The 15,215-nt window shown below is 38.2% G+C and overlaps 1 protein-coding gene across 4 annotated transcripts in view; it reads right to left on the bottom strand.

The window, feature by feature from the left end:
* The window catches only part of PCCA (propionyl-CoA carboxylase subunit alpha), a 290,674-nt gene that overhangs the window by 262,443 nt on the left and 13,016 nt on the right, over positions 1-15,215 (bottom strand). Inside the window, exon 1 of one of the 4 annotated variants that reach the window (XM_061472834.1) lies at positions 9,566-9,584. The exons of the other annotated variants lie outside the window; for them this stretch is intronic. The gene's annotated coding sequence lies outside the window, so the exon portion shown is untranslated. Of the gene's footprint in view, positions 1-9,565; positions 9,585-15,215 lie in introns of those variants that run through there. 4 annotated transcript variants of the gene reach the window in all.

The following is a 15,215-nucleotide window of genomic DNA, read 5'->3' on the forward strand; positions in this document are numbered from 1 at the left end:
TTTAGAGCAGTCTGCTATGCTCTGTGTGGATGCTAGAGTATTATCTTTGCAGTGTATGTGATTTTGAGCTTCAAGTGTTTTAGAGAAAGAATTTTTTTGTAATGTTAACAAAATAGTGGTGTCCTACAGTGTTTTTAGTAGCCTCTCTGCATTTCAAACACATCTGCACCCACATGTCAGCCTTTCCCTAATGGAATCTCAGCTTCTAAGCATATTAGCAAAGCAACAGGACAGATCGTTCTCATGCTGTTTCTTTTTCCTTCCTCTCCCAAAAACAAGCTCACCACGGAATGCATTTGACGTATGTTTCTTTGCTTTGTTTTCTAAACGGGTAAGACATGCGGGAGATGAGAAAGCTAGTAGTTAGGCAGGTCTAGAAAACAGTAGCACACGGCAGCAAGGGCAGCCAACTACAGAACTTTATATAGTAGAGATTTAGCCCTTAATTGAGCTAGGTATCCCAGAAGATGTAAGAGATTCAGAAAAAGTAGCTTAAACTCCAGCCACATTACAAAGCAACACATAATATACACTGGTAGCATGCTCCTAACTAGCATTTTAGCTTAACTCAGATGGAGCTCTGCTTCAGATGGTTGAACGCAGCACACAACCATTTAGACAAGGTTCCTGTCGGGTCTCCAAATCTGCCTGCCTACAGATGGATAGGGTGCAGAAATTGCTTCCAGCATCCAAAGATGGTAGTAAAGTCAAGGATCCCTGAAAACAGTTCCAGGGTCGAGAGAACAGCCCACAGCAGCAACAAGGTGAATTCACAGCTACCTGGCATTTCAACTACACAACAGGATTTAAAAGAAAGATGAAAGTATGGACACCTGTTCAAGGCAACATATTTCAGAGCAGTTTCTGGAGGACTAACATTAAACCAGAAATGCAAGATACAGACCCTACAGTAAATTACTTCCCAAAATGAGCCATATATTGAGACACGAATAAGCCACACTTTATGCAAATACAAGTTGCCACTCAAAGGATAACCTCAACCCTAACTCTCCTCCACATTCAGCTCTAGCAATTACAATGCTGCTGAGACAGATCAATGAACTGAACAGACCCACTGGAAAAGTAATCTAAGGGGAGGGGAAATTAACCTTCTGTCAAACCAGCAAGTTAAACCATCTCCCAGCCACATGATTATTGGATCCAACACAGTGAATGAATGAGAGGGGACAGAGGAACACAAACAGTCCTTTCAGAAATATTTCAGGCTAATTTTAGACATAATATGAAGTTAGATCTAACATATCAAATAATTCATAGAAGAAAACTTGAAAAAGAAAATAAGCTTTCGGTAAAAGATTTTTAAAACAGAAAATTTTCCTTATGTCTATGCAATATGTATGTATCATAGAAAACAGATATGTACATATGTGTGTGTATATATGTGTATATATACACACACACACCCCCCTCTTAACCACTCAGGGTACTCAGTGAGTGGGGATTTTCCACCAGTTAAGTACTAAAGAAGTATCTATAATAAACCACAAAAATTCAGCCATGAAACCTCAAAATTATAATCATGCCCAGTATAAGATGTTTTAAAAGGAATGGAATATTTAATACTTAAAAATGCTTTATTAAATATCCACTTTACTACATAAATCACGATACTAGAACATTTTTCCTTCAAAGTTACATTAATAACAATATTCAGATTTCTTAAAAATTATGCTTTGTTAGTTTTTCAATAAAATTGTTAGTTCTACAAGAAAATTACATTTCTGACAGGGTAGTAATAATATTAAGAAATAAGACACTTTAAAGAAGATATTCCTCTATCTAAAACCTATTTTAAGTTTTCTACCCTAAAAAGTCTTCTTTTGAAAGTCAAGTCCACTTTGAGACTCCAAGAGCCAGATGTCAAGATGAATACTGCAAATAGAGAAAAAGCACCAAGCATGTTTGCTGTGGGAACTCACAGAATACGCTAAGCCAGAAATATCATGAAGTCTACTTAAGTAATATCAACTAAATTGATATTTAGCGAGAAACCATCCCTGCCCATGCCAGAATTATAACCATTTCTGACATCTATTTGACAGCCACTCAGTCAGGTTACAACAAACATAGTAAGAAAGTACAGAGCAGCATTTGTTATAAAAACAGTCAACCCACCAAAAATTGCTAGCCCTAACTTACACTTAAAAAAAGGGTTTATGACAAAGCCTGTCAGTATTTTTGCAACCCTGTATTATAAGAAAGTTTAAGCAGACTTTGCATAGTAGTAGACAAAAGTAACCATAGAAGACCCCAAAGTACATAAAGAATCTGCTTTTTAGGTTATTGAGTGTTTTCCCCGAGAGTATTTCTACCTCGCAGCTGACTTCCTGCGATAGGCACTTCTCCAGGTAAGGAGAAGGTAACTCCAGGACAGCAAGAATATCCCATTAATCTTATGACAGTATTATTTCAGCACATCGAGTTTAGTCTAAGAACAGTGCATGTATTGAGGAAATGGGTCTTGATATGTAAGACAGCATTCTTCGGCAGCCACTATGAAGCTCCCCCTACCAAGAGTTTAAGCACAGCTCTTGCTCCAATGAATGAGACTATAGCTGTGTCAGGTATTCTCCCACACCTACTTCACACCCTTCTGTAACAAGCTATCACTTCTGGAATTCTTTTTTGAGGCAAGAATTTAAGAACTCAAATGCTCCTGATCATCACCTCTGAATAATACATAAAACCTACAAAAATGGGAAGTACTATCAGACTAGCAGAAAGTAACATCAGACTAGCGTAAACACAGCATCATAAATATTTATGGCCCTTACATAGAAATTCTGATACAAACCTATTTAGATCTTAAATATAGTGCATTTGGCCAATGTTATTTACTTGTATTTAATGTTATACACTACATTCTACAGAGGTAACACCTTCACAACACTGAAGGAAAGAAAAAACTTTCTGTAAGATGACAACTGTTTTCATTTTTAAGAAAGGTAAAAACTTTCCCACTCCTCACAAAATATAGGTAAGATTCACAAGTTTCACAAATGAGCTAAACCTTATGTATAGCTTTATAAGTCATTGAAGTAAATGTCTGTATAAATAAAATCCCGATGTTAAAAAAAGCTTGGAATTAAAAAAAAATAAAAAAATCTTTCCAAGTTGCATGGAATCTACGTAGCACAACACCACACATGCTTACGCTACAGTTCCTTCTAAATCCTCCTTCCTGTTTGCATTTAGGTTTGGGTTTTTCCCCCCTCCAACCTGCTAAATAAAGTCATATTTCCCACTGACAGCAAATTATTGGTTTACCTGTAACTCCAGGGGGTTTAACTATCCATCCTTTAAGAAGCTTTGACAGTTTAACCTGCTGAGCTCACAGCACCCAAGGGAGGGTCTTACTTGCAGTTTTACTTCTGCTGCTGCTGACCACTAATACTGACTCCACAGATAATGGATTTCAATAACAACCTCCCACAAGTTAACACTTTGGGTACTAGCCATGATACTGCTTTCATTAAGTTAATACATGAAGGTTACAGTTGGTAGAAAGTTTTATTAAATTTGGCAGTGCCTACAACAGCAGGAAAAGTGCACATTCACCTGTCCAGTAGCTCTGGGATAAGTTTCCCTACAGATATAATTAGGTCAGTTTTAGGGTTTACACAACTCCTTTTAAGCAAGCTCAGATTATTAGTTCCATTTCCTCTAAATATGGATTTTTCCAGCATAACTGATAATTTCATGATGGATACAAAATGGATACCTCTAACCATGCTGGGCACAGAATGTATCTACCTGGCATATAATAGTCCACGCACTACAGTTAGGGGGTGTTGGGTTTGGGTTTTTTCTTTGCCAGATTTTGGAGCATCCCGATGATGGAAAACATTAGCATTTTTATTTCCTTGAAGCTAAATTGCTAACAAAAGTTTTATATTTTAGCAAGCTATTAATTATGTAAAAGTCTAAAGATTTAACAACACCTAGCTGCAAGTGGGAAATAATTCATATTTACTGAAAGCAAACATTGACAAAATACAAAAAGTACAGTCAGGAGAGGCACATGTTTAGATGCATTTTTTCAGATTAAGTATTCACTTATTCTTTTTCAACACTGCACTTAAAAGCATGTATTCCCTTCAAAAAATGGGATGGGGAAAGAGACTCTCTTAAAAGATTAGTATTAACCTTAACTGCAAAAACATTTTTGTTAGATTTCATTTTATTTTTTGTTAAAGTACACAATCTGACAAACACTCTACAGAGTAATAATGAAGCAGCATGGGAGCCATTTTAATATATTTCTTGATTAACTCATTGCCTGTCCAGTTCTCATACAGATATGTGCTCACATGTCATAATCGTCATAATTCCCATCATCCCTACAGTTAACACACAAGCTCCTTGATTAGCGCACAACTCCCAGACGAGCCATTGCTAATGCTAAATAATTCCCTTCAGCCTCCTGCGACTATACCGCAGGCTCTCCAATTAAATATAATGTCTCTGATGAGCCATATTAATATGGACAAATTCCTGCCAGGAATTCCAGCCCACTCAGTTTCACCAAAACAGCAACCGACATAAAAAGAGAAAAGCTGTATACATAAAAATTAGCTGAAAGAATAGTTTTGCCATGAGGCTTTAATTATAAAACTTTGCTGTTACAGGTATGTTATTCTTGGAGGTACCTGTGAGACTGGCATATTAATACAAGTATACTGATAAATGACAGTGAGTAAACTACCATTTTAATAATTGAAAAGCAAGCATGTAAAACAGTGCTTTCAATCAGTTAATTACAATTAGCAATATCTAATCACATGTGATAAAATTAACTACAGACACCCTCAGCTCACTAGCTGTTGGTATGGCAATTATATTCAGCTGGTCTTGTGCACTAAGCATCATTTGGAACATTGGCATAGTTTTACACACCTATACAAAAGGGGTTTTTCAAGTTATAAAAATATTTCAGTCATGACCCATGCATAAAATTTCCAAAACTTGCACCAAGAAACTACCATGCTTGCTAAAAGCTTGCTGCGGCATCACAGATTATATTGCAGTGTCTGCATATTTTAACATTTTTACACATATACCAAGCAACATCAAAATATTTTAAGAATATAAAGGAGTCAGTAATGGGTCAAATCTATACAAGCCAAATTACGGTAATTTCCCCCCTTTAAAAGGGGAAGAGTCACCAGCAAACCCAACCTTTTCAGTGTACAAAGGGATTCCTTAACATAGTTTAACTCAAAATTCCTGCCACTAGCTGGAAATTCACTACTCAGATTATATGAAAATCATAAGGAGATTCCGGTCCTTACAGCTGAGACCCTCATGTCCTTAACCCTAGAACTGACCCTCTCGCTAGAAGAGATATCAACAAAGGACATGTAAATAGACTGATGCAGAAGTATCCTTTAGTAGTTTTAAATATTGCCTGCAACTGCACAAATTGTAAGATATTCAAATAACCCCCATGCAATGTTGATAAGCTCTTCCCCAAGGTCCTTGCACCTTCATCCTTACACTAATGCACTTCATCTTCATTTACCTGATCATTAGTTTCCAGTTTGTTCAGCTGGAAACCAACACACACTAATTACTTTGACATGACAAAGTCCTATCTGTCTTCACCACCTCCCCAGACAGCAGGGAGAAATTATCAAGGGTAGGCATGATAATATCCTGATAAATGATGATTCACATCACCTCACTGTCAATCATCCAGAAGTGCTCACGCAAGATACCACTCAATCTCATTACTGAATCCTAGGGCTAAGAGTACAATACACACCAGGAGTCATATTTCAAACAGCAGACCACCTGGGTAGAGATGCAGCTCTCAGATTTTCATGAATTTTATTGGCTTTTTGTTTTAACATGGTAAATGTCAAATATTCATCTATTTTGCCATGTGCATATAGGCTGGCAGAAAAGGACATGCTGAAAGCAAGGCAATTCATCTTGAGGGTTCAAGTGAGAGAAAAGAAAAAAAGTCTAGATTCTTCAGAGGGGAGGAGAAGGACAGGTAAGTTTCACTAATATAAGAAGAAAATGCATATGCCCATCTAAAGTTTCAAAGCTCAGTTTCACAATTTAAGCATTCTTCCTGCTGGTACAACATAAATGCATTCAATGCTCTGAAAGAAGTAATGCTTTTTTGGAACTCTCTGACATAGGCAAACTTTGCCTTTTTCATGGCAGAAAACAGATGTTCATAAAAGCAATATTCCTGCTTCAATAAATAGCCAATCTGGGAGAAGGTTGTGAAATTAGTGAAGAAGCAAAACAAAAACTTAGTAAGAGCTGCTTTCTCAGGAAAGATCACTTCTTTCCCTACTTCCAAATTAGTGTCATCATCCTTCCAGCTCCCTCAGTCCAGTAAGACATATAAATAAAGAAGCCTCCAATAAATAGATGCCCAATACTTGCTACTTAGTGCAGAATCTAGAAGGCTTTTATGCCAAGGAATGGGGACAGAACAACACACACCACCATCTCCTAGGTTTGTAACACACCATCTTCTTGCCCAAGGTAGATCCTTCACCATCAGTAAACTTGCACACAGTGACACAACATGGACAAGGGGTAATGGGTTAAAACTTGAACAGGGGAAGTTTAGACTGGATATAAGCAGGAAATTCTTTACTGTAAGGGTGGTGAGGCACTGGAATGGGTTGCCCAGGGAAGTTGTGAATGCTCCCTCCCTGGCGGTGTTCAAGGCCAGGTTGGACAGAGTCTTGGGTGGCATGGTTTAGTGGGAGGGGTCCCTGCCCATGGCAGGTGGGTTGGAACTAGATGATCTTAAGGTCCTTTCCATCCCTAACTATTCTATGACTTAAAGAATAATATGATCAATTACTGGTGGACAGATGAGGAAAAAGAGGAGGGAATTTATTTTTTTTTTTTTTTAAAGAGGAAAACAAGACTGAAAGAATACTAGGGGAAAGCATGAGGGAATTCCACAAACACGTGGTTATGCTAGTTACTGCTAGGGAGAAGGAAAACAGTCAAAATTAAGCACCAAAAATTGAGTAGCGCACATTGTAGAAACAAAGAGCAGACAGGGGGAAGGAAAAAAGCACAAAGATGCACATTCTACCATTCCACTGTATTCTTCTGCCTGAAGACATTTAAACACCCAATGCAAATGCAAGGCAGCAACAGAGCACTCTTGCAAGCATGTATGATACCATTACAGGCACACTGGTGCAGCATCCAGCCACAGCCTGCCCACACGACAGCCTGAACCTGGCAGGAACCCTCACATACACTTTCTTGCACCTCTGTTGCTCCAGACTGTTTGAAATATGATCATAGGCTCACAATGAAACCTTCGTCCCATTTCAAAGCACTCTTCTGTGGGGCTACACAGGACAGGCAGCATCTTACAGACTCCTTTTCAGATAACGTTAGCATTACATTTTTCAAGGAGAAACTCAGAGGACATAAATACGTGTTTTAAATACATGCAAATGCAAATAACAGAAATGCAAAGCTCCATGAACACCCTGAAGTCATTTAGGTGTGGTTGCACTACACACCTGACACACACACACTATTCAAAGTCTACCTTTCTAAGCATTTGTGGATCACTAACGAAGTTCAGAAGCCAAGAGCTCTTCACAAGATTCCTGTCAAAATACCCACCCTAACAAAAGTCAGCTTCTAGTATACACATGCACACAGACTTCTCACTCTTAAGTCTGTGACCAACACCCTTCACCTCTTCTTCACAATTTAGATTAATGTTGGCTTATCAAACTTAGCATGAAAGGTAAGGTTGGTAAGGTAAGTAAGCTAAATCAGTGATTCTACAACAATTTGGCCCAGAAAGATTAAACACCACACGCTTGGACAACAGAACTTGAAGCAGTTTTTCCCCTCAAGAACAAAAGAAGTCTGACATTAAAACCTATTATCTCATCAAGCAGGGGAAAATTATGAGCAAAACCACTGAATGCAACCTTCCTTGATTTAGAGAAGGGCTGCTAGGAGGGAATAAACAACTAAAATTGCTGCTTTAGTTTACAGAAGTGGAGTACTTAAGACAGAAAGGAAGCAAGCAACTTAGATCAGAAAAATCTCTCTCTAAACAAGTTTCAAAGTTACAAAATATTAGTAACATCATTTAATTATGAACTTCATATAGAAGTATGTTAAGTTTTCATTTTCACTTCAAAACCAAACAGCTGCCATCATCCCAGACATACCTCACATGTAATTTCTTAAAAAGCACATAATCCGACTATTTGTGCCTTGAGAAAGCTACTGTTGGCTTAACTGCTTGAAGTCATACAATTCAAATTCCTTCTGCAGAAAGAATGCTGGTGCAGAGAATACACAGGCATGCCTGCCTGCAAAATGAATTGACAACAATGGTTAATGTGTTAGCTTCACTCCCAGAAGTCTGGGGGCAGAAATTTGTAATAGTGATTGTATGCTTTAGTTCAGCTGACAGAAATATATGAAATTCTAGCACTTGAAAACCTTCATAAAAAGGCATATCTTCAAATAAAAACAACTTTGTTTACATTTCTTTGTTTACATTTTTGTTTACATTTCTTTGTGAGGGCTATGACAATTGCTTTACAGAAAAACAATTTTTAACACAGCAGTGTCACTTCTTGAATCTTACCAGTTCATTTTTTAGACTAGGCTATCAATTAATTCACACAAAACACACGTTTATTTTTGTTAGCCAAGTTGTAAAAGAAAATTCTCTGCAGAAAGATCAAAAAACTGACACAGAAACCAACTTTACTGCTGGGCAAATACCAAGTTGGACAAACAAATCTTACATCTTTCTTTTAAGTAGAAAAGAAATGCAGTAGAATCACAGTATTTCCTCTAAAGGGAAAAAGTAAATAGGAAAGTGCTGTCAACAAGTGTTACTGTTGCAGTCTGCAGTCTACAAGTTTATCTGTCAGTCTTGAGCTCCAGATACTGAACAAGCAGCACATGACAAAACTTCAGGCTCAGTTTAACTCGTATTTCAAGGGTGATTCTGAAAACTTTCAAATACCCATCAAGTAGAAATGAAATACAGATTACACTTCAATTGTATCAAAAAAATAAAAAAAAAAATCAAAAAAAATCACATTTACCAACCAAATTCTGGTCACTACCAAAAAAATTAATAATTCATACAGCTAAAATCTCCCCTACAATATAGTCATATGTTTATAGAAAACTGTGATATATTTAAGGTAGCTACAGACCCTCCGCATACTCTTGTTTCATTCAATAAAAGGTAACATTGATTGAAAAGATAAGAACATTACCACTAAAGTGACAAAATACAATAGCAAAAGATCAATATTAGTAGTATGGTCTTGCAAAATTAAAGCTTTGAAGTCAGCATTTAATGACTGAATATTCACCAACTGCTGAATTTATTCTTACATACAGCATTAAAAAAAAGGCTTCTCAAACCAAAAGTACTTAGAGATGCTACAGTGGTTTCCACAATTCTTGAAAACTTTGTTATGCTTAACAAGGTAAGCAACACAAGCAAATAGATAAATAGTTCAAAGATTCAATTAATCAAAATTAGGAGCAAGAAAAGCAGTACCTTACTGAAAGCCTAAGAGAAGCAAGGAACAGTTATGGTTTCTCAAGTCCCAGCAGTGGGTCGCTGTGGCAGACAGCAGGGCTGCCCAAGCATTCCGCATTTCATGCTGTATGAAAAGAAAGGCTCAGGACACCAGTGTCTGGCCTCGTCAGGCAACAGTGCTCAAAGGCAACCCCCCAGCTACTGTCCCTTCCCTCACACATACACACACGGTTTTCAGCCACTAAAGAAGTACATGTAAGCAGCATGAAGTCATCCACATTCAAAAGCATTTGGAATCCTTTCTCATGGCATAAGTGAGCAGCCTAGAAAGATACCAATAGACAGACCAAGCTGGGCAGGCTCCCAGCACCAGACCTTCCCTGCAGCAGAGATGACCTGCCAGGGCCCTAATGCCATAGGAATGTCACATTACTTGAAACTTGTTATCACAGCTTCCCATCTCGCCCCTGCCACCATCTCCCCTCACAAAGACTGTATTCCTGTTAGTCTCCAACACTTCCAAAGTACCAGCTTCTCACCTCCAGAGCACAAACATTAACCAGGCAATGCAATCACCTTTGTTATCTCAAATCCAAAACAGCTGGAAGATGCAGTGCCCAGCAGCCACCTCACACAGCACAGTTGTTAGCTCTTTTTTCAAACTCCTTCACTTGTCAAGCAAGAACACACCAAACAAAAAAAATCAGGCTCAGCAAATTAATTTTCTTCTGGGTTCAGGAGCATTTCTAGGAGATTGACAGTTCCAATACTGAACCAGCAATAGCATCCAGAAGAGCTAGGTAACAGCATGTAGGAACAAAACCATCACTCAAAAGTTGAATTGGAGCTTTCAAACAGCTCAAGCACCATATGTAGAATTTTAAAACATGAAACAAGATCAGCAAAATTATGTAGGAAAGTTCATCATAAACAAGAGCCAGTATTTAACTTTCTGGACATTATTCTTCAAATTATACACTCAACTTTCATTAAAACTAAGATGGTGACTGGAGACTTACACATATTCTCAGTATAACCTTTTTTTACCTTCTCAGAATTGTATCAGTATTTCAGTAATTGTATATGCCAAGAAAAACCCTCACTGAAAAAAGGCTTCCCTGAATCTGAACCTGCTAGCTCAGCTATGGATGACAAGCAATTTAATTAAAATCCCACAAGTAAAGAAACAGGTCATACTTTCATAATAAGCATTCAAGTTATCTGTGAAGAGGCATTCCTTTTCCCATCCAATATGATGCCATAAATAGTGAGATTGTTTTTCTTTCACATTGCATAGCCAGACTATTGACTAATCACATATTAGCCGATTTGACAGCATAATAAAAATTAGTCTGTTTTGCTTTTACTAGCCTGAGTTCTCTCCCCTCCCTGTGGGTTTTTAAAATACCAACTGAAAAAAAGTGAACAATAATTGAGGTTGGATAGGTCCTATAAAGAGCTGATCCAATTTTTCACTCACTTTGTAGTTTAGTTCACAAATTTTGCCACTAAGACACTAACAGAACTCCAGTAAGAGCCCTGGTAAAGCCAAGGTAATTGACATTGGTTGTTTGGTTTATTTATGTTAATGGACAGAGGTATTTGTAATAGGTCAGGTTGGATGGGACTCTGAGCAACCTGGTCTGGCAGAAGATGTCACTGTCCATGGCAGAAGGTTGGAACTACATGAACTTTAAGGTACCTTTCAACCCAAAGCACTCTGTGACATCCACAGCTCTTTTTTATCCTTGAAGTCAGTCATACCAAAGATGGCTACCAGATTAGCCAGGCATGATTTGCCACAATAAACTCACACAGGCTGCTCACAGTCATATTCTCATACTTTATGTAATATGACACGGCTTCCAAGAAATTCACACCTCCTTCCAGGCATGAGGAACCTCCACAACAGGGGCATTTCAAAGATGTGAGAGAGCAGCCTCCAAGACAAACCCATCAGCAACAGTGGTAACACCTCTCTGATGACATGTTTAAGAGTTACTGTGCAAGAGTGACTGCAGCCAGAAAGGCATGAAAAGACATGAAACAGCTCTGCAGACACCAGGGTTAGTGCAGAAGGAGGGTATGAGGTGCTTCAGGTGCAGTGCAGAATGAGGGTATGATGTCCTCCAGGTGCTGGAACAGAGATCCTCCTGCAGCCCATGGTGCAGACCATAGTGAGGCAGCCCATGGAGGTCCATGGTAGAGCAGATCTTCACCTGCAGCCTGTGGAAGACACCAGAGCAGGGGGGGGAACCAAAAAGAGGCTGTGACACTGTGGGAAGCCTGCACTGGCAGGACCTGTGGCCCCATGAGTGACTTATGCTGGAGCACTCTCTTCCTGAAGGACTGCGCCCCATGGAAGGGACCCCACACTGGAGCAGTTCATGAAGAGGACCTAGATGAAGGATGAAATCAAGAAAAAGACAGGAAAGTCAGAGAGCCTCAAAGGAGAAAAAGTCCAAGGACTTCCTCTTCTTGTCTCTAAGGGGGTGAGGCAGCAGGAAAGGCTACAGAAGTCTAGAGGTTAGCACAAGCAAAATGAACTACAACAGGTGTAAACCCACTTGGCTTCTTGGGGCAATTTATCTACAGATACACCTCTGTTACTCTATACTACTTACTGATGTAGACAGTTGTCAGCACCCACCAAACCACTGTTTCACTCTTCACAGCACTGAGCACTTGCACGTTTAAGTCACAACTAAATTCTGACTGGGCTTCCACATTTTCCTGCCACAATCATAATTTAATACAGCTTCTGACAACAACCACCTTCCCCAGTGAGCTTTATGCCAGAAATTAGTTTTAATTCATGCATTAATCATTAATTAAATCAGTTCGGTAATTAAATAACCCTCCCCACAAAGGTCAAAAGATCTGAATTCAACACATAATTCCCAACTCCAAAGAAGTATTCCCAAAACAGCTGCAGCATGATGCTCAAAGCTTTCTACTCTACACCCTTCCTCTCCTACTCAATCTCAGAATTTCAACCAGAATCCAACACAAGCAAAATTTCAGTTTAACCACCAAAATAAAGAGACTGACCCATTCCAAAGGTCATATATGCATTTCACATCATCCAAATAAAATGTACTGCCAGTCTTTGGAGAACAGGCTAAAACTTGAGGATTCTACAGCTCTAAGGAACAGCCCCCAGCTTTTAAAATTGCAGATCAAGCTTTCATTGGTTATAAGGAGCAATGCAAATGGATCACTTCCTCATCAACTGTGGCCTCCACCAATCCACTCAGCTTAGAAGTAATGATACAGTTTTAAGAAGAAAAAGCAGACTACACTTAGCAGGCAATTCGAACAAAAGCACATTCCTTCCACAGAGGCATTCACAGGATGATCACCGATAGTATCTCTTATACTTTACACAACTGTTCAGTAATTCACTAAATAAAGCAAGGGGACAGGACAGTAACATCACATCCAGCATCTCTTGTGAAGAAATAAACAACATGCTGTCCTGGTTTTGAAACAAAAGGTAAATACGTTGAAGGAAGAGCAGAACACCAACTGCAGACCTGACCCTAATGTTTCCTTGGTGTGATCTGGCTCATTCCTATTCTGTATGCCTTGCAAACATCACCATTTATGTAGCGTGAATTTCTCCAGACAGTACATGGAGGCAGAGGCTATTCTACACACTCTAGTCAACAGTCTGGGAATCGTGTTTGAACAAGGCATTAAAATATTAAAGTTTCCTTTTCATATGGGTACTTGAACAGATCTTGCCACAAGTTATCTGAGCACAAACTCCTGAAGTGCTATTGGGAGGCAGTGAGCTGTCAAAATTACTAAATTTCTAGTTTTGCAGCAGATGACAGAAGAAAGATTTGCATATTTTTAAAGAAGTAAACTGGAAAAAAAAATAAGTTTGGAAAAATTTCAAGACTTCTATTTGTAAAGCAAACTCCTCAGTTTTGGATTAATTTCCATTTTTCAATCTATTTAATTTTTTAAGATTAAAACTTAAAACACCAAATTCCCCCACAGTATTTTTTTTTTTTGGCAACTGGATTTCTTAAGAACAAAAGAACCTGACAGTAGCCATTAAGCTACAGGGAAGTCTTCAAAAAAATTCAGTTTGTTTCAGCCAAAAGTTCAACTTGTTCACCCAAATTCATTCAGCTCAATACAGACTTGACATAGAACTTTACAAATTAAATCAGCATTTCCCTAAACCACATTTCCCCTCTCTTTTCTGAAATACTGCCTCAGACGCCAAGCTTAAAAAAAAAGAAATAAAGTTAGGAGAGAAATATAGATCTTCCATTTCTGGGGCATTTGATTTTTTCCATTTTCCTTCACTCAGAAGACTGCCCTTTCTGGAGAACAGCTGAATCCTGTGCAATTACTTTTACATCAATAAAAGCATTTGCATCATTTTTGGGTTTATATTATCTAGTAGAACAAGACGATACCTGCAAAAGCTAAAAACATCTGGATATGTCTATGCTTAAGGCAATTTAATACAAATACAATAGTACCTGAAGCCTCAAGTGACTGATAGAAGAAAACCCCTATGTTAAAGAAATGTGACAAATTGTCCACTACTCCGTAAAGTTTTAGTAGTTTACCTTACTTTCCCATGGGATTTTTTCAGTCATTTATAGTTCATTGCTTCGTATGGCTATAGAATCCCTGCTGTGTTAAAAAATGCCAAGTAAAATTATATCTCATTCACTGCTTTATGCTATACCTTCTTTTGTTCAGGTCCAATTAGTGAAAGCTTGTTCTTCATTTATCATACTTTTAGCTGATTACATTAGGCATTACAATAGTTCTTCAGCCTTCCTCGACAATGTTTGCACCATCAGTGTTACATTTATGGTTGAGGAGGCTCTTTCATCTTAACCTTCTATTCCAGTCAGTTCAGGGGGAAAAAGTACATACGATTACTCTTGTTCAGCTGGAAGTTCTTTGCTTGTTTTCTAATCCCAAAAATAATTCCACCAGATGTTTCAATTAAAAAAATATTTTAAAAAAATCTAAATTCTATTGATCCTTCCCCACTTTACGTATCCAAGTGTAAAGAATTAGTTTTGCAAGTTGAACTCTGAAGAAAAAAAAATAGCAATCTGAACAGTATAAAATGTCTTTCTTCTGCTTTCCCCAAAATAACAGATGTAATAAAAAGTATTGGCCAGGATTTTCAAGACCCTAGAAGCATCTATTATGACCTACTTTCCTCAACATACTCAGTATCACACAAGCAACAGGATAATCTATGGTGGTCCCAGCCTGTTTTCCCCAACCACCACAATGATTTTATTTCAGGACAGTTGTTAAAACACAGCAACTTCTCTTCCACAGCACAAAACTTCAGATATATTCCTCTCCACCCTCCTCCCACCTCCACAAAGGTAAACATAATCCAACCCCATTTAATACCATTTCCAGCTATGTCTAACTTTGTATTAATACACAAGCACCCAAAAGTCTGAAGTCACCCACCTCCTTTTAAGTTTTGTTAACGTTCACCTCCTTATCATCTTAACTTTAACCTACAGAAAACCTTAAGATCTTCGGCCATTTTTAAAATTAAGAGCATAAAGCAGTATTTTGTTCTTTCCGTTTTTCCTTTTCAGGTAAGCTTTATTTGGCTCTCAGCAGGTTGTTCAATTTCACATTCCCAATTTCATAAAATGGCTAG

Source organism: Pezoporus flaviventris, unplaced genomic scaffold (genome assembly GCF_033815535.1).
Source record: "Pezoporus flaviventris isolate CSIRO_AGI_PZ_B2104156 unplaced genomic scaffold, CSIRO_AGI_Pfla_v1 ptg000072l, whole genome shotgun sequence".
In the NCBI taxonomy this organism is placed as follows: domain Eukaryota; kingdom Metazoa; phylum Chordata; class Aves; order Psittaciformes; family Psittacidae; genus Pezoporus; species Pezoporus flaviventris.